Source organism: Alnus glutinosa, chromosome 13 (assembly GCF_958979055.1).
Source record: "Alnus glutinosa chromosome 13, dhAlnGlut1.1, whole genome shotgun sequence".
Lineage (NCBI taxonomy): Eukaryota > Viridiplantae > Streptophyta > Magnoliopsida > Fagales > Betulaceae > Alnus > Alnus glutinosa.
In genome coordinates this window covers 24,989,646-25,013,115 of record NC_084898.1, presented here as the reverse complement: position 1 = coordinate 25,013,115, position 23,470 = coordinate 24,989,646, and the positions used below count along the sequence as shown (strand labels likewise).

General features: G+C 33.9%; 1 pseudogene; it reads left to right on the top strand.

The window, feature by feature from the left end:
- The first annotated feature begins 18,150 nt into the window (after positions 1–18,150).
- Positions 18,151–22,297, top strand: LOC133854009 (pentatricopeptide repeat-containing protein At4g17616-like; annotated as a pseudogene).
- The last annotated feature ends 1,173 nt before the right edge of the window (positions 22,298–23,470 follow it).

Genomic DNA, 23,470 nt, shown 5'->3' with positions numbered 1-23,470 from the left:
TGCATATAAAAAAGAATAATTTAGAATTTGAATTCAGCTTGGTGATCATAACAACGATAATCGTATTTGAATAGGAAGTTACTACAAAAATTTCAAGAATTCTAGACGTTTGAAACCGTTCAAAAATTGCAAAAAATTGTCCAGGAAAATGTGTCGCTAATCTGGGTTATGGACGGTTTGTGCCAAACCGTCTGCAATTCCAGACGGTTTTTTTTTTAATCGTCATTATTTTTAAATATAATAATAATAATTATTATTATTGTCCATCTCCATCTTGCCAGCTAAAGGGACAACCGGAAGGTTGTCAAGTCGCATATCTCCACCATCTCACCGACTAAAGGGACCACCGGAAGGTAGTCAAGTCGCACGTATGCGATCTCCATCTCCATCAGCTTCTTCTCCACCGCACTTATGCTCTCGCACTACCCATAAAACATTAATTTCAAACCCAAAATAAATACAAAATGTAAAACAAACACAATCCAAACCCAAAAAAAAAAAAAAAAAAAAACAAACATCCGTTTGGTGGTTTGGAAGAGAGTGGTGACGAGGAGGCCAGAGGGGGGAGAGAAAGAGAGAGGAAGAGAGAACTAGTCGGAAATTCATGTATTCTGGCCGGATTTCTCTCTGTATTCCGGCCACAGATCCGGCCGAGTGTGGGTTTCGGCCGGATCTGTCAAACCCACGCACGTACACTGGCGTAGGTTTGACAGATCCGGCCGTAAACAGTCGCAAGATCCCATTCCCACCGACCGTCCAGATCCCATTGACGTCTGCCTTCAATAGCCGGCCGGAGAGAGGAAGAAGAACGACAGAGAGCTCTAAGAGAGAGATGGTTTTTTTTCGGAGAGAGGAAGAAGAATGATGTGTTTTAAAAAGAAAGAAACAGGAAAAAAGAAAACAAAAAGAAAAAAAATGTTACAGCTGTAAACTGTCTGTAACTTACAGACGGTTTCAAAAAAATCGCCTCTAAATTTATCTGAATATTAATTTTTAGACGGTTTTTAAAACCGTCTAAAAAGAAACCGTAAAAAAAAGGTGACTTTTTTTTTTTTTTTTTTGGGTAGTGAGTCATAGAGTGAAGCTATCTTGTATGTGTCCACTCTGCAGATTATGAATTATGAATTATGAATTATTGTGGGGATAGAAATTTCCAACATTCCTACCCAGAAAGAAAAAGACCAAACAATCTTTGTCATAATTGCGTCATTAGGATGGTTTGTTTTGAATCCCGAAGTGTTTATAATCCAATTCATTTAATTAAACGGATTATAACCCAATTCACACTAAATCTAAGATAATGGTAGCCAAATATCCTAAAAATTTATTTAAACCGGAAATGAGAGACCTATAAACAAAAGAAAAAACCAGAATGGGAAGGGGAGGGTATGAGCAAGGAGTAGAAAGTGAAATGGAGAGGAGGAGGGATCAGATCTGTTTTTGTAGGGGTGAAGTCTAGGGCTGGCTTCTAAAAACCATTAGGATGGTTTGTTTTGAATCCCGAAGTGTTTATAATCCAATTCATTTAATTAAACGGATTAGATCCCGGCCTCAATCTTAATCCGCTAATTTTGTGTAGGGTTCGCAAATTGTGTCAAAAAATTGACAACCCAATATTCAGTGATGGGTATATTCTTCTTTTTCACTTCTGATTTGGGTTGTGTTTTTTACAAAGGTTGGCGTGGATGTGTTTGGAAAATCTTTAATCTCAATTTAATAGCAATACTATAGAATATAGATGTAAGAATAGCTTCCTATTTACTCCATAAACTCTTTTTGTTATTGTTGAATTTCCTAAGCCAATGTTTATATATATATATATATATATATATATCATCACCAAGATGTGCAATTACTTTTCTTATACCACTCTGAGCTCTGTGACAAAAGAAAGGGTGCAGAAAAAGAAAAAAACAGTAGCTCAACACAATCTTAAATAGATCATCTATTTAAGATAGTGCCCAAATCCAAAGGCTCAGTTTGATAAACAGCAATACTATTTATTAGACCGTTTCTTTTAACTTTAAATCACATTAATTTCTTTTTACTTTTCCATACTAAAAATTACAAATTTCTGCATATTTTAAATCACATCAATTATATTTTATTACTATTAAAAAAAATTACTCCTGAAAAATGTTTATCAAATTGAGCCATTGGATTTGGGCATCTTTGAACCGCCGAAATTTTTCTCCCTCTCTCTCTATAGGGCTGTGGCCCACAGCTGGCTATAAATAGTTAAATACAATGAACCAACCCCTTACCGATCCCAACGAATTCTGATCGTCGTTCTGGCCTAAAATTCAATCAACAGATAAAAAAAAAACATTTTAAGAGCAGAGAAGGATGAGGTGGACTTGATTTGAGATATGCTGTACCTGCGGTAATTAATAAGCCTCTGCCAACCGAAGGCAAACCACGGAATAATATTCAACATGATAATCACATAAGCATACAGATTCAATGATAATTTAACACGACCATGTGGTCCGTCAAAGTCTCGACTGCGCTGGAATTGGCCTAGTCGTCTTGACATGCATGTGTAGTTAACTCTATGGAGGGGAGTGATCATTTTGTAATTTTTTTTGGGTCATTTTTTTAAGTAGATCTGAGTTGATATGCTAGAAATATTGCGACATGTCTCCTTTATTATTGCTCGCCGCCTCAACTTTCGGCGAAGTCGGACCTCCATGCTCGGAGCGTATGTAGCTTGCACGTATCATGGTTGGGGCTGCATGTGAAGCCCACGCTCTATTTTTTCTGGTTGGGTTGTTGGTGTTTTCAGAATGACTGGTGTTCGACTAAAGTAGGGGGCTCTCAGGGCGGGACGTGTCTCCATGGTGGTTTTCTGCCTTTGTTGGCTTTGAGTTGTGTTTCTGTTTTTGTTTTTTTAACAGTCTACCTCTGTAATTTGCAGACATTATGGAGATCTGTTTGATGGCTTGAAAACTAGATCTGCTTCTCTTTCTTTGTGTTAGGATATGCTTTATTGTTAAGAGAGGCTTAATGTCTACTCCTTGTAATGTTTGTTTATTATCTGGGTAGCTGTTGTTTTGTATATTCTTAATCTTTGTCACAGTCTACCATTGGTAGCTGCTTTAAGTCAGAATTTTCTTAATTTAGTGAGTGGAGATTCTTCATCTCTAGTCACTTTGATGGCCTTCGAGCAGTGAGATTTCGCCTTCAGGCATTGTATTAGCCTTCTGTGCTTCTATATTTGTGTTGGCTTTTGGCCAAGTGTAATCTCCTCTGGGACTTATTTTCAATAATGAAGGTTCCTTTTCTTGTGTTAAAAAAAAAAAAAAAAAACCTCTATTTATTTCAGCTCACCTTTTGGGAGTAATTGTGACATAGATGGAGTTCAATTATTAAGTTGATTAAAAATTCTTTCGTATAAATTAATATTAGTTTAAAATTGATTTGATATTTTTAATTTGAACTGAAAAGTTAATATATAGTTCGAAGTAGGCTCTAATTCATATTATGAATAGTTTAACATTTAAGATTTAAATATTTTGACTTAAAATAAATTAATTAAAATGGTGTGAAATTAAAATAATAATAATAATAAAAAATAGCGTGAAATTAAAATACTATGTAGTTTATACAAATATGAACTAATAGGTTTTTAATTAAAATAATAATAATAAAAAATAAACAAAAATAAGAAGAAAAGAAGCTCTAGAATGTGTTACGGTTTGGGTTAAAAAAAAAAAAAAAAGAGGAAGAAAAGAAGAAAGAATAAAAGAATTAAAGAGAGGAAGATAAGTTGACCGAATGGAGGACTTTTCAAATGCAAATCTACAACTCAGGCTAGTTACAAAGTTTTGTCATCTCATGGCACAATTTATGATCATTTTGTTTATGTGGCATCCATAGCTAATATTATTATTTTTTTTTTTTAAGAAAAAAGAAATTAAATGTAAAATTTATTATGTGCATAAAAATGGTCAAAAATTGTGCTCGAAGATGGTAATATATCATTTTTATGTTACAAAAGAAAAAGGAAAGGAGCTCAAGATGATGTTAAAAGATCGAAGAAGACAAGTCAAAATTTTATGAAGACTTTTTCAGCTATGAAAGTAACTCACCAGAAAACTCTAGGAAATTCACTAAACCTCTAGAACTTCTCTTAAGGCTGACCCAAGGTGTGAAAAAAAACAAGGAAAACGGCTACGGGACTGATCCCTGCACAATAAGTTGTGTATAACTTACTCACATTGGTAGGACCCACTCACTCAAAGGGGTCCCACCAATGTGAGTGATTGTGGACAATTGTGCAGGAAGCTTTTTCCAAACAGCTAAACTTTTAAAAAAATACTGAATGGGTCCAAAACAATTGCCTATAATTAAATACCCAAAGCAATATTGTAAAAAATAAAAAAAAACCTAAAAAATTTACTCTCTCTCTCTCTCTCTCTCTCTCTCTCTCTCATATGATCAGTTTATTAAAAAAAAAAAGAAGTTTTATATCTTACAACTTCGGAGGAACATCAAGTAGACTGCTATATATAATTCTTTTATGGTTAGTTTATGTCCATTTTAGTTATTACAATTTAAATTATGTCAATATAATGTCTAAGTTGCTGGGGAAAGTATGATTGAATATCTCAAGGATAGATATTATATTCAATCATTATTTTAAAATTACAAAAGCGTCGTTGTATTGCCTAAATATTATTAGTTATTTTACAATAGCGCTATTATATTGTCCAAATAATGTTAGAGGTTTAAATAAATGCTGTAGTAATGCCCGTATAAAAAATACGTGAAAATGTTACATGATTGATGCTCAAATAATATTAAGATATTTTAGATATGTCGCTATGATGCCCAAATTATATTATAACATTGTAAACGTGTCGTTATGCTGCTCGAATTTTTAAGATTTAAAATAAAGATTAAGAATGAGAAATAAAGAATAACTCTTATTAAATTATGTAGCGGACCAAACACTAAAAGGACATGATGGGAACATACGATTGTCAGATTTTAGAAAATCTGTAATGGGCTTTTTTGTTATTATTATTATTATTATTTTTTTTCAAAATAAAGACATTAACATACAATTCAGAATTTCATTTGGCCAATTACTTAAAAAGAAAAAAAAAAAAAAAAAAAAAAAAAAGAAGAAGAAGAAGAAGAAGAAGAAAAAAGGCTCTCTCTCTCTCTCTCACATTAATTTGTGACAGGTTAACAATGAAAATTGAGTATATTTTTATCAAGTTCTTACACTTTATGTCGTATAAAAAAGCTTTGAGCAAAAAATTATCTTTTAGTTTAGTAAAGAAAAACCATCTCTTCAAAAGTAAAGAAAAAGCGCATTTTGGAATTATTTTTCTTTTATTGCCTTGATAATATGTCATATTTTTAATATGTAGCATTTTTACATTGTTCGATGTAAAAAAGGCATGAATTCACATAATTTTGAAAATTTAATATTTTTTTTTTAAAAAAAATTGTAGATAATTCTAATCCTGCCTGCTTCAAAAACCGTATTATGTGACTTATTTGTTGGCTTTTTGTCCAATATATAAGGAACCGGGTCTTTTTAACTCATTTCTTATTTATTGTTGTTAATTTTATGCCGATTGATGTAACGTATTTTATTCATTCATCGCTATTAATTCAACTCTAATTCTCTTAAGATGTAGATTATTACATCATTTTTAACGTTAGATTATATATATTAGATCATGCATGAACGTGAGGGCATGGGAGATATATAGAACGTACGGCATGAACAGAGAACTAATTAAGCACATGGATTCAACGAAACCGTGGGCTGCTCCTTTTCTGTGGGCGTGTGACGCGTGTCCATTTGTCCCTTGTCTTGTTTCCTTAATACTCATTTCTCACCTAAAACCATGTAAATACATAATATTGGGAAGACTCGATCGATCAGCCTTGACGATTCGGGGTTTTTTTTTTATTTTTTTTTTTAATAAAAATAAAAATAAAAATTAAACAAATTTAAAATTTAAGAGCAAATCACACGTTTCTACTATTTATTATCACTACAAAAAATTGAAATTTTTGAGTCATTTTTGGTTAGTGTCGTTTAGTTAACTAAAACGTCGTAGCTCATGATAGTGATGCCGTTTTCCATAAACTGACGTCATTGACTAAAGTCATTTTAAGAAAAACGACATGCAGTGTCAATCAAGCAGGGGTCTCGGACAGAGTGGTAAACCATGTCAAGAAATTGGGTTCAAAATTGGCAGAGCAACTCAAGGTCACCACCAGTGACGCTAGCACTGTCGGTAGCTACAATGTTGTAAAGAAAATCACAAGGATATAGAAATATAAAAGCAATAGCGGAAATAAAAGAAATTGACACAAGAAATTTTATATATTTCGGTTTATGATTTACGTTCACAAGATAAAGTTTTAAAGCTATATTTTTTTCTTATTCACTTGATTTTACAATACATTACCATCAAATTTGATTATAATATATTACAATCATATTCCTTAATTTTATTGTTTCTCACATTAATTCTATCCCGACGGTAGGAGAAATACGAAAACTGGTGGAAAAATAAAAAATTAGGAAGAATATAATAAACAACGAATAAGAAATAATAGTTATACGAAAGTAGAGAAGATAATAAAAAAAAATTTAACTAAAATAGAAAATTGTATACTTTACATAATAGTGGTGGAGATGCATTTAAAAGATGGGTTTAATTGATGCTACTCATATCACAAAACTAGTCCCAAGTTTCCCTGCCCCAAAAAGAAATTAACCGGCCATGACCTTAATCTTTTGGTCCTGTTACTAGTCTGTCAACTCCACTACATCGGAGGAAAGCTCTAGCTTTTAATAATCACCACCACCTTGTTTGGAGAGCAATTTGCAACTTCTTCATTGAAAAGTGCACCGGCCGCCACATGATCTCAAAGGGAGGCTCTGATCAATATGTTTCTCAAGGATCCGAATATTGGTGGGAAGTTCTGAACAGTCACAAAGTTTTGATCAGCGGGAATGAGGAGGCCTTCAGCATTTTTTTTTTTGTTATTTTGGCTAGTAGAATGGGAAAAATAATGCTACACTTCATACTCATTTATTACACTTATGTTATACCGGTGGATGTGGCGTGTGTTTTAAATAGTTTTTTTTTAAGCCAACCATTTAAAACACGTTAAATCGATCAACTGATATGACATGATCACTGTGATGAATGAATGGTGTGAAGAGTAGAATGCTCTGGTTTGACATTAAACACGCGGATTTGAATATTAATTAAAGACCCTTAATTGACTTGATGGTCTTGTAGAGAACAATTTCCTCAATTAGGGGGCCACAACATGTCCTAATATTATCGATTATCATCCTTTAGCTTCCAAATTAGGTGATCAGAATGATCACAACATGCACCTTCATTTTTTTTTTTCCTAATTAAAAGGATGGGAAGGGGCAACCAGCGTAGCTACAGTCCTTGGGCGTTACCATAAGGCTTCCAACTTGTTGTAGAATGTTCAGTTTGAGTCATAGCTGCTGCCTAGACGGCTAGCCCGTCACCACAACCTCACCAAGGTGCAAATTGGTAAAGCCCATTGCTGAGTAGCATCTGGTTCACGTAATTACTACTGCAAGCGGATTCGAACACACGGCCACTAAGCAGAAGAGAAAGGGGGGATCGAACCGGAATTCCCAAAGCACTTTGCTTTCTTTGCAATCTTTCTAACCCTGTTTGATTGTTTTTTTTTATCCCTTCCACTCTTCTATTTTACCTTACTTATTGAACACCAAAAACAGATAGACACATTATTCCTTCAAAGTCTTTGTAGAGTGACAAAATATCTCTCTTGATAGCAGATAACCCATTAATTTGGGATTTCTCTCTAGAAAAAGCAGAGGAAAATGGATGTGTTGGCTTCAGAATGCAGTAGCAGGCCTGACTTCGGTTCGACTTTGTATTTGGAACAATTTTTTCTTTCTCCAAATAGTGGGTTTATTGAAAAAATGGTTTTTGTGACGAGAAAAAAGAAAAAAATGGTTTAGTTGGAGGCCTTAGGACTACAGCCTAAGTCGCCTAAAACTCGAACCGCCCATGATCGATCAACTGATATGACATGATCGCTCTGATAAATGAATGGTGAAAAGAGTAGAATGCTCTGGTTTGACATATATATATGAACGCACGAATTTGAATTTTAATTAATTAAAGACCCTTAAATATTGACTTGATGCTCTTGTAGGGAACAATATTGTCCTATATTAGGGGCCACAACATGCCCTAATATTATCTATTATGACCTTTAGCTTCCTTAATTAGGTGAGGATGATTTTTGATAGTATGAACTTAAACAATTCTTTTCTTTTTCCATTTTCCAAGAAACTACACTACGTATCTTATCCAAGAAAAACTGAAAAAACGGCATGTTTGAATTCATAAGGAGCGTGGGACCAAATGTAAATCGGACAAAACCTTAATTACACTATCATGCATGCATATATGTAACACGACGAATGGCCGGTCCGTCGAAATCTCGGCGGAGCCGGAACCAGAACTTAATAATAATATTGGTCGGTAAAATCTGCAGTTTAGTTTATTTTTATTTTTATTATTATTAATTAAGTTATGTTGTTGGGTTTTTCCTACGAAACTCTTCAGCCGGTCCCATGCACGCTGATTAATGCATATATGACTACATATATTTACGGAGAAAAGTGACGTCAATTTTCAATCAGCGGCTAAAAGTCCTTTAAGTACGTACGTAACCCAAGCAGGAAGGCCAGCAGCAACTGGAATGCGTGTCTAGCTAGGGCTTAAATATTCTATGCTACAAAAGACGGAGACAAGGTCAAGAGTCAAAAAAAAAAAAAAATTAAAAAAAAAAAAAAATGTCGGTAGAGATCAAAAAATTTGTCTCATCCATCATTATTATTATTATTATTATTATTATTATTATTATTATTATTTTTTTTTTTTTTAAGTTGTGGATCCTACAAATTCAATATATGGTTGATTTTTAAAATATAAAAAATGAAGAAGGATAGGAGATCGAAGAATGAGAGAACACTAAAAGTAAGGTGATGATAAGGTGATAAGTATGGAATTATTAAAAGTAAAAAATATACTTGATGCCCGTTTATATATATAACAAAAATCTAAATATTTGAATTTCAAGTTAAATTAAAAGTCATGTTTTAAAAAATATCTATTAAAAGTCATGATCAGTATATAGAATAGTCTAAAAACTTTAGGGAAAAAGTTGATCACTCGTAGAAATTAAAATAATAGCGACTAATTATTTGGGTCCGTAAAATCAGCAACATGTCGGTTTTTGTATTTTTTTTCGTCTGTTCAGCAGAATTTTTTTTTTTTTTTTTTTAATAAAAAAAAAAATAATAAATAAAATAAAAACCACACATTTTGTGTACAAGGTATGTAGACAAATTGTGCAAGAAGAATTACTACTCTTGGTTTTTTCCTCCAAACTGTTCATTCGGTCCCTGTGTACTGATCATGACTTTTAATAAAAATAAAATAAAATAAAATAAAAAATGACACTTTTCAATCAAGTTTAAGTATTTATTTCTGGCCTGCCCTGCCCTAAGCAGGCAATCGAGCAGCTTGCTGATTAATGTGTGTCTAGGGCTTCAAAGGGAAGCGTTTCTTCATACTCCTAGCTAAGATCATGAGGTGTGTTACAGATTTGAGATATGTGGTTCCACCACTAATAAGCATCATCTTTATGGTCGTAGACAGGAACATGGGATCAACTGATCATCAAATCCTAGTTAATCCTCTTTTGATGATGGCCTACTATCTGTTCCTTGCCATTCTTACCTTCATCTTTCTTTCCACCTCCGTCAACCTCCCTCTCACCGTGGAACCCATTGTTTGCTGATGGCAGATTTCTCGGCTCCCTTGACTCTTTCTTTCTTCGCCTCCCTCATTTTCCGGCCCTCACTTTTCTGGCTTGTGTTTCCCATGCTCCTAATCGTGTCTCCTTGGTATACACTGTTTTCGGCTCAGTTGAAACGCTTTATGTGTTGGTTTTATGATAATCTCCAAACTATTCCTGCTTTTATTATCATCTGCGTCCTTGGACGTCAAGAAGAATCGGACGAACCACTACCTCCTCCTCCTTCTCCTCAAGTTGAAATCGAAGTGATCGATTGAAAATCATCAAAGGAGCAACGTACGTGTAAGATAGATCGAACGCATGTACGTGAGTCCTTTCTATAATATATATTATGATGCGTATAATTGTGTACGTAGTAGTAATGAAAGGATAGAGAAACTTTCTATTACTTGTCAGAGGGGAAGGTTACGAGTGCTTAGATGAAAAAAGAGAGAAAAAAAAAAAAGAAAGGAAAAAAGAGCTTATGAGTGTCTTTTTCTTTTGGGTATTGTAATGAAACATAAAATTATATATGAATTTTTATTTGAGTAATGCTGTGTACATGATAGAATTACTTAGAATTTTGGTTTAAAGAGGCAAAATTTGATCGAAGAGAGTTGAATTCAAATTCAATTCATTAGAATGCCATGATAACTCTCACTAAACTCACTACGTGAGTTCCTAGTCTTCCCCAGGAAAACTAGTACACCCCCAGAATATTCTAGCAGGTTATTGATAATTTGATATAGCGGAGAGTTGTAAAAGAGTTGTAGTTCTATTTTCTTTCTATATTTTATTTTATTGTTTTATATTTTATTTTAGAGATATGATAGGTGTTGGGAAATAATCCCAATTCTGCCCAATAGGCCAGAATCGCAGCCCATCAGAATCCTTTTTGGTTAATTGACAAGAAACATACACAAAGTTGGTAATTTACCAATTCCACGTAGAGGTCAAGGACGGTAAATTCCAACCTCGTATCAACCAGGGAAAAAAGCCTACTACCTACACAATCGCTATCATTAAGGAAGGCGTCCCCATGATCTAAGAGCAGTTGAGGGCCGACTCCACGATCGTGAAGGCGGTTGAGGACCGACTCCAGAATGATCATGGAGCACGAACTGCGACTCCACGATCTCAAGACGGTTGAAGACCGACCTGGCCTCGATCGTGAAGCATGTGCCTCAATCCCATGATTTGAGCAGTCGATAAGTGCTCCAGATCTGACACGTGGTCCAATGGAAGAACCGGATATCTCACAATGTGATATGTATAAATATCTCACAACTGAACAAGTAAATTCAGATTGCTCATTGTGATAAAAGAGTGATATACACTTGGGATAAAAACTAACAAAGATATCGGAGTGGGATTGTCGGATTCCCCCCGAAGTAGTTTGCTTCTTTTGCAGGATAGCGGAGATAGGCTCTTCTGATTCGCCAACTACCATATCAGAAATTGTTCTAACAATAGGTTTACAACTTTTGTACGATTCTAACAACATTTTTTAAAATTGATCATTAGATGTGTAGAACTCAAATGTAGGTAAACAAATTCAATGGTTAATTTGAAGAAAAAAAATTGCTGAAATTGTACAAGAATTGTGTCAAAAGTTGTACAACAATCACTTCTCTTTTATTTTATTGATAGGGGGGGTGATAGAATATATAATTATATCAATTGGTGTTGCAATAAAATATATAATTGTATCGTTTTCAATATTTGCTTATTACTTGTCATTGCATAAAAGTATGCTTATTTTGTTTATTTTTAATGAATTGATTGTACACAACAATTCTATGATCAAATAAATTGACAAAAAAGACATAGCCCAAAATATATTGAAATTTTTTGAGAGCTTTCTAGTTTATATTTTTTATTCGTATCATTATAAAGTTTATTTTGGCTTATAGCTTTATTAAGAGAGACATAGAGAGTGTGAAACAAATAAAAGAATGTGATAATCTTTTCTTCTGTATATACGTAATCCACCGCAAAAAGTACTTTAGCTTATGATTAGATTAATCAGCAACTTAATCCCGCATTGTTAACAACTTAATCTGTCTTTTTTTAACTACTTTTATCACTTGGGGGTGTGCGGTGAAAGTGCCTAACGACAAGTCAACCTTTTTTATTAACTAAGAATATAATTTCATATTTATATACTTTTTTTTTTTTTTTTTTTTTTGACAAAAGCTGAATAAATTGACCAGAGGCATTAAAATATAATTATGAGTTACATTTATATTTTTTAAACGATAATTAATTTTGTTCCCAATAAACTAAAATCCTGACTAATCTACTAAATGACCACTACTATCATCCGTCTTTGTTCAACCATTAGAGGAACATCAAATTCTGTATGACTTTTGGGATGGGCTCATAAAATTATTTTAGAATTTTTTTTCAAATTATTTGTTTAAATTTGAGAGAATTCGGGTATGTGATTGTGAGAGACCGCTTATGAGACCGATTTGGCCAAATAAAAATTGGACTGTCCAACCACTTATCTAATCTAGTGGGTCTCATAAATAGTCTCTCACAATAATTATCCGCTTGAATTCTCTCAAATTTGGACAAATAATTTAAGATGATCATAATCCCATAAAAGAAAATGATATTTGTATACACATACCTTGTATATATATTGTACACATACTCACAATAGGTGTGGGACTGATCCCACATGGGTCTCGCACCCATTGTAAGTGTGTATAATGTATGTACAAAATGAATATGTGCAAATAGCTGATGTTGAGTTTTAAAAATGAAGTTCGGCTTGGCTTGAAAAAAAGAAATTTTTGTGCAGGCTCAAGCTCGCGCATGATGTTTTTTGGGTGTGGATATGTAAAAAGATTAGATAGATTTGTGAATTTTTGTTGAGAATTTGAGTTTTAAAAACGTGCCTAACAAATGTTTGATAAAATGTCTTAGTAGGAAGTTTATGTTGTTTTGATGGGTTATGCTTGGCACTCCGAGGAAGAATTGGTTGCTCTATTGGTTGTTATTGTGGCACATTGATTTGAAGGTTATTGTTATGTTTGTGAGATCGAGTGCATTGCAATGTTGTTGTTATACATCAGGGGCACATATGCTTATAATTTTATATATATTACTGAATATTGACTATTGTTACTTAATAAGTAATACACTAAATAAGCTATTTTTACTAATATATATATATATATATATACACGAGTCGAGTCTTATTCGAGTTTGTTCACGAGCGTTAACCGAGTCAAGCCGAATTTTATACGAGTATGAATCATTTATTAATCGAGTTTAATTTCGTGTTCACGAATGAACCATTTAATAATTGAGTCGAACACGAGCTGAGTTGAACACGCTCACGAATAGCTTTGTTTATTTACGGCCCTATGTGCAAATAATAAAACTCCCCCATAAAATTCATGAATTACAGAGGTCCAGGAAAGTTTCCAACTTTTCGGCTGCGAAATTGCGCATATGAACTAGCTGGTCCCTTTTTTCAATGAATTTTTTGTTTTCTGGTGAAGGCCAATGGGAATCCAAGTCAATCACTGCAGTTGTTTTGGAAATTGCAATACAATTACATGTTTAAGCCGACCATGCTTTTTCCCCGTGCTCCCCTTTGACTTTAATTTAATTTAATTTAATTTTTTTTTTAACAAAAAAAAAGGAACATAATGCTTTAAAAAGTGCTTTTTCTGCTTTAGTGCTCTGGGGTGGTTTATTCTACATTGAGCGTGCAAAGACGAAGTCTTGTCATAAAGTTTTAAATGGGTAACTCAATCGAATGGAGACTACGCTCAGAGGTTACTAGTTCGAATTTTCTCTTTCCCCTTTGTGTGGACATGTAAAAAAAATAAAAAGCAAGTCATAAAAATTTCGTTTATCACTTTTACCAGCGGCGAAAAGGCCTTTAAAAGCCAATCTCAGCAAATTGTTAAAATTTTTATAGTTATCTAAAAAAAAAAAAAAAAAAAAACAACTCATATAGCGTTTTCAGCTCGTTTGATAACTATTGTTACTCACTGAAATAGAAAAAAAAAACTTCAAAATTCAAAACATTCTCTCTCTCTCTCTCTCTCTCTCTATATATATATATATATTAGTTTCGTTAACCTTAGTGATTGATTACAAACCAGGTTAAGTAATAATTTAATTTTTAATCTCAAGGGATTGGCTCAAGTGGTAAGGGTCTTGGTCTTGGTGGCATCTTCATCAAGTATGAGGTTTAAATCTTTTTGAGTACAAACAATTACTGGGGCCACACCTACGAGCAAAGCCAAAGTCTTATCTGATCCATATGAAAAGGATGCTTTGTTTGCACGGATACGAAATTTGTCTGGCAGGGATCGTTGTACAAAGTGATCCTATTTTGAAAGGCCGGGTTCCCAACATATGAAAAAAAAAAATAAAAATCATTTGTTAGAAGACTAGAGGAGTACTTAACTGTAGGATACTCTGTTAAGCCTATTGAAAAAATAAATTAAGAAGTTAAAGATTGCAAATTAGCCTAAACCCAGTTTTACCCCATTGAGTAGATTTTATCACTTTGAGTCGAAATCGAGCTTTAATCCTTCAGACCCATCATTGTCGTTAGCACCGAAAATTGCTGAAAATAAAATGTCTCAATTTTCTGGGATTATCCGACACAGTCCATCATATCTATCTTATGGGGGGATGATTCAGATGAACAACATGAAAGAGAAGAGACAGTTGGACTCCTCTCAAACAAAAATAATGTCTTTTGTTAGAACAAGAGAACATTAACTCGTTAACTGTGGGAGACTTTTTAAGAATATTAAAAATATACGGGCCTTTTACGTGTAAAAAGAACACATGACAAGTGAAAAATAGCTAAAATAGCTACTGAAAATCACAATTTTCTATTTTAGCTACTCATTTTTTTATATATACTTCAACAAATTATCTATTCTACTCGCTACTTTCTTTTAATATTATTTTGTTGGAAGAGACGAAAAAGTGAGAGAGAGAGAGAGAGAGAGAGTGAAAGAAGGAAATGAAAAGAGATAATATATCAAAAAACTCTTTGTAGTGTGAATAGGGAATTATATTTTGTCTATTCTGTTGGAGATGAAAAATGGCTCTAACTATTATGAGTCAATTGCTGATTCTGTTTGAGATGCATGTGCTCTCTTACATTGGGCTAATCAAAATATATAGCTAAAAGGTTATTTTGGTTAGTCTTATAGCAAAAAATTCTTAAAAACCTTCGCATCCGATTAGTCAAAATAGTTATGAATTTGTTGAGATGCTATAGTGCTCAGCAAATTTGCATAGCACTGTAACTCAATAATGCATAATTTATATTAATAAAAAAAAAAAAAATCAATATGATTCTCTCTTCTTTGGAAATAGTGAAATCATATCTTAAACATAAATGTGGAAATGCGGATAGCTAATTCAACCGGATGTAAGAGCTTTGAAAAAAAATATGTAGTTAAAATAATTAAAAAAAATATTTAGCTAAATATTTGCTAAGTCTAATGTGAATACTATAGAATGAGACTAATGAGACTACAAGCTTCATCATGTTCATAAAAACTGGGCAGTCATTTCTCTGCATTCATGCTCTTGCGCATTTCTTTACACCAGAGTGGAATTCTCTGTTTCTAAGTGCATAATGAGACCTTTGATCTGATTGGACTATCTCCTTAATTGATCAAATCCATTTACAACTCTTTAAATTTGAATAGACTTATCTAAGTTTATTTAATAGAGATTTGTTTGATGTTATTGTCTTGTACATCTCTTTTGCAAAAAAATCCAGCATTAAATCTGGACATGTGTTTGGTGTAATTCTCTTGCACATATTTTTTGAAAATTTACTATTGAATTTGTGGATCCCATATGTCGTCCCATAGATTCAATGGATAATTTGCACATCTTTCGTATGGACAATAGATGTGAAAGAGAATAAAACCAAACATTTTTCTTAAATCTATGGAACCCACATGTGGTTCCACAGATTAATATGAGGTCTACTGTCTACATGTGGATTCCACATATTCAATAGTAAATTTAGAGAAGAACTGTGCAAGAGAATGACACCAAACACATCTCCTTTAATAACCTAAGCTAAATGGATTTAATGTCAATTGATAATAGCATGCTAGATTGCTCATTTAACAAATAAATCGCCGTCTTTCTTTCTTCTTTTTTTTTTTTTTTTTTTTTTTTTTTTTTTTTTTATTATTATTATTATTTTTTTAAGCAAACAAGTAAAAGCATTAACAAAAAAACTCTAAACAAAAATACTTCAAAAACACTTAAAAACTAATTTTGTCTTCACGTACATCACATCACATCACAACCAAAAAGTAAAAAACACCCTCAATCATCTACAGACTAAAAGGTAAATTGTGAATAACAATTGATTTTTTAACTTTTAATTTTTAATTTTTATTGGATTTGTGTAGTAGCTTAGAAATAAGAAAATGACAATAAATTAAGATCTCTAATTACGAGTAATGCTAGAAGTTTCTCATGTGTCACTTCAAAAATAATTTGACTTTTAAAATCACCATTAGGCTTGTGATTGATCACTATTGAATTTTGATCAAATGATAATTTTGAAAACCACATCATTTTTAAAGGGACACAAGAGTAACACATGAGAGACTTGTAGAATTAGTCATCTATTACATATTTTAGAGTAATCTATGCATTTAAATGGTTAGACAAACTTATTATCTTTCCCTCATTTCTTTAACTTTCCCTTATCCATTCAATTTTTAGTGGAATTTTAATTTAAGGGGAAAAAAAAAAAGAGTAGTGATATACACAAAACTCTTTATCATTTTCTTATCCTCACAACATGACTTTTAAAATTACCATTGGATCAAAATTTAATAGTGATCTATCTCAAATTTAATGGTGATTTTAAAAGCCATGTCACATTTGGAGATAAGATGATATATTATAAGAGTCTTGCATATAACATTATTCAGAAAAATAAAAAAAATATCATTTTCTTCTGGATGAATGAGAAAAACCACCTCTCTTATTATTTTTTTTTTTTTTTGAGTAATACGTAGTAAAGGGGATAGAAAAATCACTCTTGATAGATCACTTGTAATTTTCCTCATGTGTATAATTTACTTTGGGACCTTCTCGAGTACGTAGCTCGGTTAGAATCCAAATAGGCTATAACTTAATTAACAAGTATATTGATATAGTGGATGGGTGGATTTTAATTTTGGAAAATGATGAAGGTTCTACAATTTTTATTATAGTTTCTTTACAAATTTCGTGACAGTTCATATATATATATATATATATATATATATAGTAATTTATAAAAATAAGTGTCACATGATAAATCATATTCTAGTCCAGGCCGGTTGAATACTTAGGGAGAATTAGGGAATAGCTTAAGGCCCCAAATAGTAATAGTATAATTAAGTTTCATTTAAAAATAAACTTTTAAGGCACTAATTATGATAAAAATAATTACAAAGAATGGAATCCCAAGATGTTGAGACTTTAGAGGAAAATAAAGAGAAAAATGAAAAGCAAGACTTAAAATGAAAAACTTTTAAGGCACCAGTTGCTCTTACTAATTCCCAATCAGCTTGTAAGTTGTTTCTTTTCTGTTTTATTGAGAGCAACCACAGGCCTCCATGTATTTTCTTTGCGATTGTGGACCATGATTTGTAAATGTGCATGATGTGAATCTCTTACAATTCAAATATTCAAGAGGCGGTTTTGGGAGTTTCAAGGAAGCAAAATTATCTCATAAAATGCAAATAAAGTTACAATTAAGTATGTTACAATGCAAAGACAATACAATTGTCCGATTCATATGCAGTCTAATTAAAACTTACCCTGTTAGAATGTCCAATTAAAGCAGAAATTGCCTTGATAGCCTTCCTTGTGATGTTATTCTCAAAGAGTATGATTTTTTTCACCCATGTTTTTCAAGCAGACACATATTTTGTATGTGTTCGTATGTAAGATATTATCTCTATATATGGCCTATATGCCACATATACGGTGTTTATTATAAATATATATAATATATGGTATTATGGTTATGATAATTTCTATTAATTTACATTACCGTAATGGAATCGTTTAATTGATTTAAAGTCAATTAATAATATTGTTTCCTTGATGGGAGGAACAATACGGTATTTACCATATTTGAGGGTTCCTAATCTAGCTTATAAATAAACAGCCTGTGTACACCATCAGTACGGTAATTCAGTTATAGGCATAGGTTAGAAGATCCCTCAGATAACTTTTCTTGTTCTTCAGATGGATCGTGAAAATGCTTGAGCAAATATGGCTAGAGGTAAGCCTAGATCCTTGTCTCTTATTTTTCGCTGCGCATGTTAGTTTGAGCATAATATGTTTACATGTTCTAACATGTGGTATCAGAGCCACCTCTATGCTATTTTGCTTAGCAATAAGTTTTTGTTGAATCCGTAATTTCTGTGAACATAGTCTGTTTTTTATTGTTCACATTCGGTTGTTAAATCATAGTTTTGTGAACATATTTTTGTTCAATCTAGTAGGTATTTTGTGAATACAATTAAATTTGTTGTTCACATACGTTTGAAAACCCATAAATTTGATATGGCTTTTATTTATTTATTTATTTATTATTATTATCACTATTTTGTATATTGTGATATACTGCCTATTTTTGAATTGCCGTAATCTTGATATGTATATTTTCATAAAGGGGTGGCGGCTAGGGTTCCATTTTTTTAGGGTTTTCAACCCATCTGGAACATTACGGGGTCGGGTTGCTTGGTGACTGGGTAGGGTTTCGACCCATTAAAGTTTTTGGGTTGTGTATATTTTTGGGTTCGGTATTAATTTTAAAAGTGCGGGTCGGGTTGCTAAGTGGGCCAACTCATTCGGGTCAGCCCAATCCAGAAACCCAAAAGGCCTTATCCAGATTTAAAAAAATAAAAATAAAAAATGGATTGACCCGATTTGGGCCAGCATTATACAGAAACCTTGAAGCCCAACCTGATCAAGTTTTTTACTTTTTGGACCCGACCCAATTAAGTAGGTTGACCCAATTGGACCAATTTAACACGTGTATAAAATACTCGTGTCCAATTGGACACGTGTATTATTACACGTGTCAAATTGGACACGCGTATTAAATACGCGTGTCCATTTTGGACGGCTGTACAATTAGACACGTGTCTCCAAAGACACGTGTCTAATTTGACGCGTGTCTACAGTAACGGGTACTGTAGACATGCGTCAAAATGCTTCTATTTTTGTAGTGAGACATCAGGCCTATTTCAGCCGGATATCCTCACTAAGCTGTCCCTCTCGTTAGCAAGATTTATCTCAATTGCCTATCCCTACCTCAATGATTCTGAGATTGATGCTGGAGAGAGAGAGTTTGCCCCCACTGAATATATTGTACAACATGTGGTTGGTTGTTCTCCATTTGGTGAAGACAGCGCTATTGCGTCAAATTTCGTGGTTCAGATTTGTGATTGTTTTTCCAACGCTTAAGTGCGAACAAAAGTGATCGTGCAAAACTGATAAAGCCTGATACAATGATATTTAATCTGGTGCTTGATGCTTGTGTGATGTTTAAATTATCTTTCAAAGGTCAACAACTCATTGAATTGATGCCACCGACGGGGCTTGTAGCCGATGCGCACTCAATCACTATCATTGCCCAGATCCATGAGATGAATGGTCAGAGGGAAGAGGTAAAGAAATTTAAAGAACACATTGGTCGAGTTTCATCTCCATTTATTTCTCATTATCGGCAGTTCTATGATAGTTTGTTGAGCTTGCACTTCAAGTATAACGACATCGATGCTGCTGCTGAGCTTGTGATGGATATTTATAGATACTCAGAGTCTTCTCCAATTCAAAAAGATAGGAAGGACCTACAAAAGCCTTGCCTTGTTCCAGTGGGATCTGACAATCCACTACAAAAAAAATTGTTTTTCGCCACTTGCAGTTCGCCGCGTGTATGGTCACTATACACGTGGCGAACTATTGGCCGCGTGCAAGTGGCCACGTACATACACGCGGTGGATCCGGTTGACACTAACTACACAATTGGCCGCGTGTATTTTAATACGGGCGGCTGATTGGCCGCGTGTATTAAAATACGCGTGGCCAATTGGCCGCCACGTCTAAAATACATGTGGCAATATGTTTTTTTTAAAAAAAATTAATTTTTTTTTTAAATTTAATTTAAATCTGTATTTAATTATTTTTTAAATTATTGATTGTATTTTTAATTTAATTCTTTATTTTTAGAGGAAAAAAAAATATAATAACTGAAAAAAAAAGAAAAAAAAGAAAAAAAAAAAGAAGAGGAAAACACACACTCGTACGAGCAAGTTCAGTAGAGAGAGAGAGCGAGAGAACGAGAGACAGAGAGATACAGAGAGAGAGAGAGAGCGAGAGACAGAGAGATACAGAGAGAGAGACAGAGAGACAGAGACAGAGAGAGAGAGAGACAGAGAGACAGAGAGAGCGAGAGACAGAGACAGAGAGAGAGAGAGAGAGAGAGAGAGAGAGAGAGAGAGAGATACAGAGAGACAGAGAGCGAGAGAGAGAGAGAGAGAGAGATACAGAGAGAGAGAGAACACACCGTGAGAGAGAGAGAGAGCGAGAGACAGAGAGAGAGAGAGAGAACATGTACACCGTGAGAGAGAGAGAGAGAGAGCGAGAGACAGAGAGAGAGAGAGCGATACAGAGAGAGAGAGAGAACACATGCACATGCACCGTGCATTTAACGATTTTTTTTTTTTTCATTTGAAACTACTGTTTAGTGGCGCGCGGGACAATTACCGCGCGCCTAGCTACCTTCACAAATTCTGGCCGCGTGGCTTTAGGCCACGCGGCCAATTCTCTTATACGTATATATACATAATAAAATTTGCTTTTATTAATATATATTTAATAAAAATAATTAGCTACGTGTATTTAATACACGTGGCCACTTGGACGCGTGTAAAAAATACACGCGGCCATATACAAAACTTAATAAAATTTGTTTTTATTAATATATATTTGATAAAAACAATTGGCCACGTGTATTAAATACACGCGGCCAATTGGACGCGTGTAGAAAATATACGCGGCCAACTGGACGCGTGTAAAAAATACACGCGGCCAATTGATAAAAACAATTTGCCACGTGTATTAAATACACGGGGCCAATTGGACGCGTGTAAAAAATACACGCGGCCTATAAATTACACGCGGCCAATTGGCCGCGTGTATAAATTACACGTGTCCAGTTGGCCGCGTGTATTTAATTACACGCGGCCAACTGTGATGCGCATACCTCTAGCCACGTGTACTGTATACACGTGGCTAATTGGACGCGTGTCTACAGTAACAGGTACTGTAGACACGCGGCCAATTCTAAAGTTTTTTGTAGTGATCTCAAGACTGCGTTAGAACTGCAGATTGTGCCTGATATTCTGCAGATGGATTCTGTACTCAAAGCGGAAGGTAAACGGGAACTAGAAATTTTAGAAATGGGAAACTTGCTGTTAGTGACAGGGCTCTGGCCAAGCTCATCAATAGGTGCAAGAGAAGTGGGAAGATTAGTGACCTGTCAAATCTCTTACTTGGCATTCAAAAGAAGTTACATTCATTGGCAGGACCTAGTTTGTGTTCTAATGTAATTGGTGCTTGCATTAATTTAGGCTGGCTTGCAATGGCTCATGACATTTTGGATGATTTGGAAGCAGCTGGAGCTCCCATGAGCTTTACTACTTTTTCGTCACTCTTTGCTGCCTACTACAAGGAAAATATGTTTAGAGAGGCAAAGTCATTGCTAAAACAAATGAGAAAAGCTGGTTTGGTCTTAAATTTGTCGGATGAGATTGCTATTTCCACTTGTCTATCAGAAACAGTAGATAAAGATGCCACACATGCAAATACAACTTTTAAATCAGATTTGGCAGAGTTTTTGGTTCTAGAAATGAGAGAGGGGGAGAACACAGCCTCTCCAATAGTTTACGAGTTCAATTCTTCTATTTACTTTTTCTGCAAGGCCAAAATGGTGGTGGATGCTTTGAAGACGTACAGAAGAATGCAAGAGATGAAAATCCAACCAACAGAGCAAACTTTTTCCAATCTGGTATATGAATATTCTTCTATGGGAATGGATCGCGATATCACGATATTGTGGGGGGACATTAAGAGGAATATGCATAGTGGAGATTTGGTGGTAAGCAGAGATCTATACGAATTCTTGCTTCTGAGCTTTCTTGGAGGTGGTTACTTTGAGAGAGTGATGGAGGTCGTTGGGTATATGAGAAAGCATAGAATGTACATTGACAAGTGGATGTACAAAAGTGAGTTTCTAAAGCTCCATAAGAATCTTTACAGAAGGTTAAAAACATCAAAAGCTACAACTGAGGCTCAAAGCAAAAGGCTCGAGTATGTCCAGGAATTTAGAAAATTGGTTGGCATGGATTGAAATAGTCAAACAATATTTGTGGAGGGGGCAAACGTTATGGGAACACACTCGATCAATTTGTGTGCGTGCGTCGTTGTCGTAGACTCCCTCTCATGCTTCTCCTTCGCTCCCTTCCTTTTCATGTACGTGACCAAACCTCCAATCTCAATCTCTTTTGTCCGAGACTCCGGGGAGTAAGAGACCAGCTAGCCCAGTGACAAGGGGTCAAGGATCCACAATATATAATTGGTTCGTCCCAATTGTCAGCAATATGGGCTGTCAATGTGAAAGGTTTTATATGAATCTAGGTGTTCAAATAAATTTAGAGCTGCTCAGTTATTTGCTCGTAAGTCCTATATAGACTCTTTCATAGCATTTAGAATTTAGAATTTGAATTATGCAACCAAAAATGAATGTTTTAAACAAAAGAAAAAACCATAACGGGAAGGGAAGGGTAAGAGCAGGGAGTAGAAAGTAAAACTGAGAGGAGGAGGGAGATTTTCGCAGGAGTGAAGTCTAGGGCCAGCTTCTAAAAGCCATTAGGATGGTTTGTTTTGAATCCCAAAGTGTTTATAACCCAATTCATTTAATTAAACGGATTAGATCTCGGCTTCAATTCTAATCCGCTAATTTCGAATCGGATTTGCAGATCGTGTCAAAAAATTGACAATCCAATGTTCAGTGATGGGTATATTCTTCTTTTTAACTTCTAATTTAGGTTGTGTTTTTTACAAAGGTTGTCGTGGATGTGTTTGAAAAATCTAATAGCAATACTATTGAATATAGACGTAAGCATACCTTCCTATTTACTCCATAAACTCTTTTTGTTATTGTTGAATTTCCTAAGCCAATGTTTCTATATATATCATCATCAAGATGTGCTTACTTTTCTTATGCAACTCTGATCCCTGTGACAAAAGAAAGGGTGCAAAAAAGAAAAAAAAAACATTTAATAGCTCAACACAATCTTAAATAGATCATCTTTTTAAGATAGTGCCCAAATCCAATGGCTCCGTTTGATAAACAGTAATGTCATTTATTATGCTGTTTTTTAATTTTTTTTTTTTTATTTTAACTTTAAATCACATCAATTTCTTTCTATTTTTCCATACAAAAAATTACAAATTTCTTTATATTTTAAATCACATCAATTATATTTTATTACTATTAAAAAAAAATTACTCCTTAAAAATG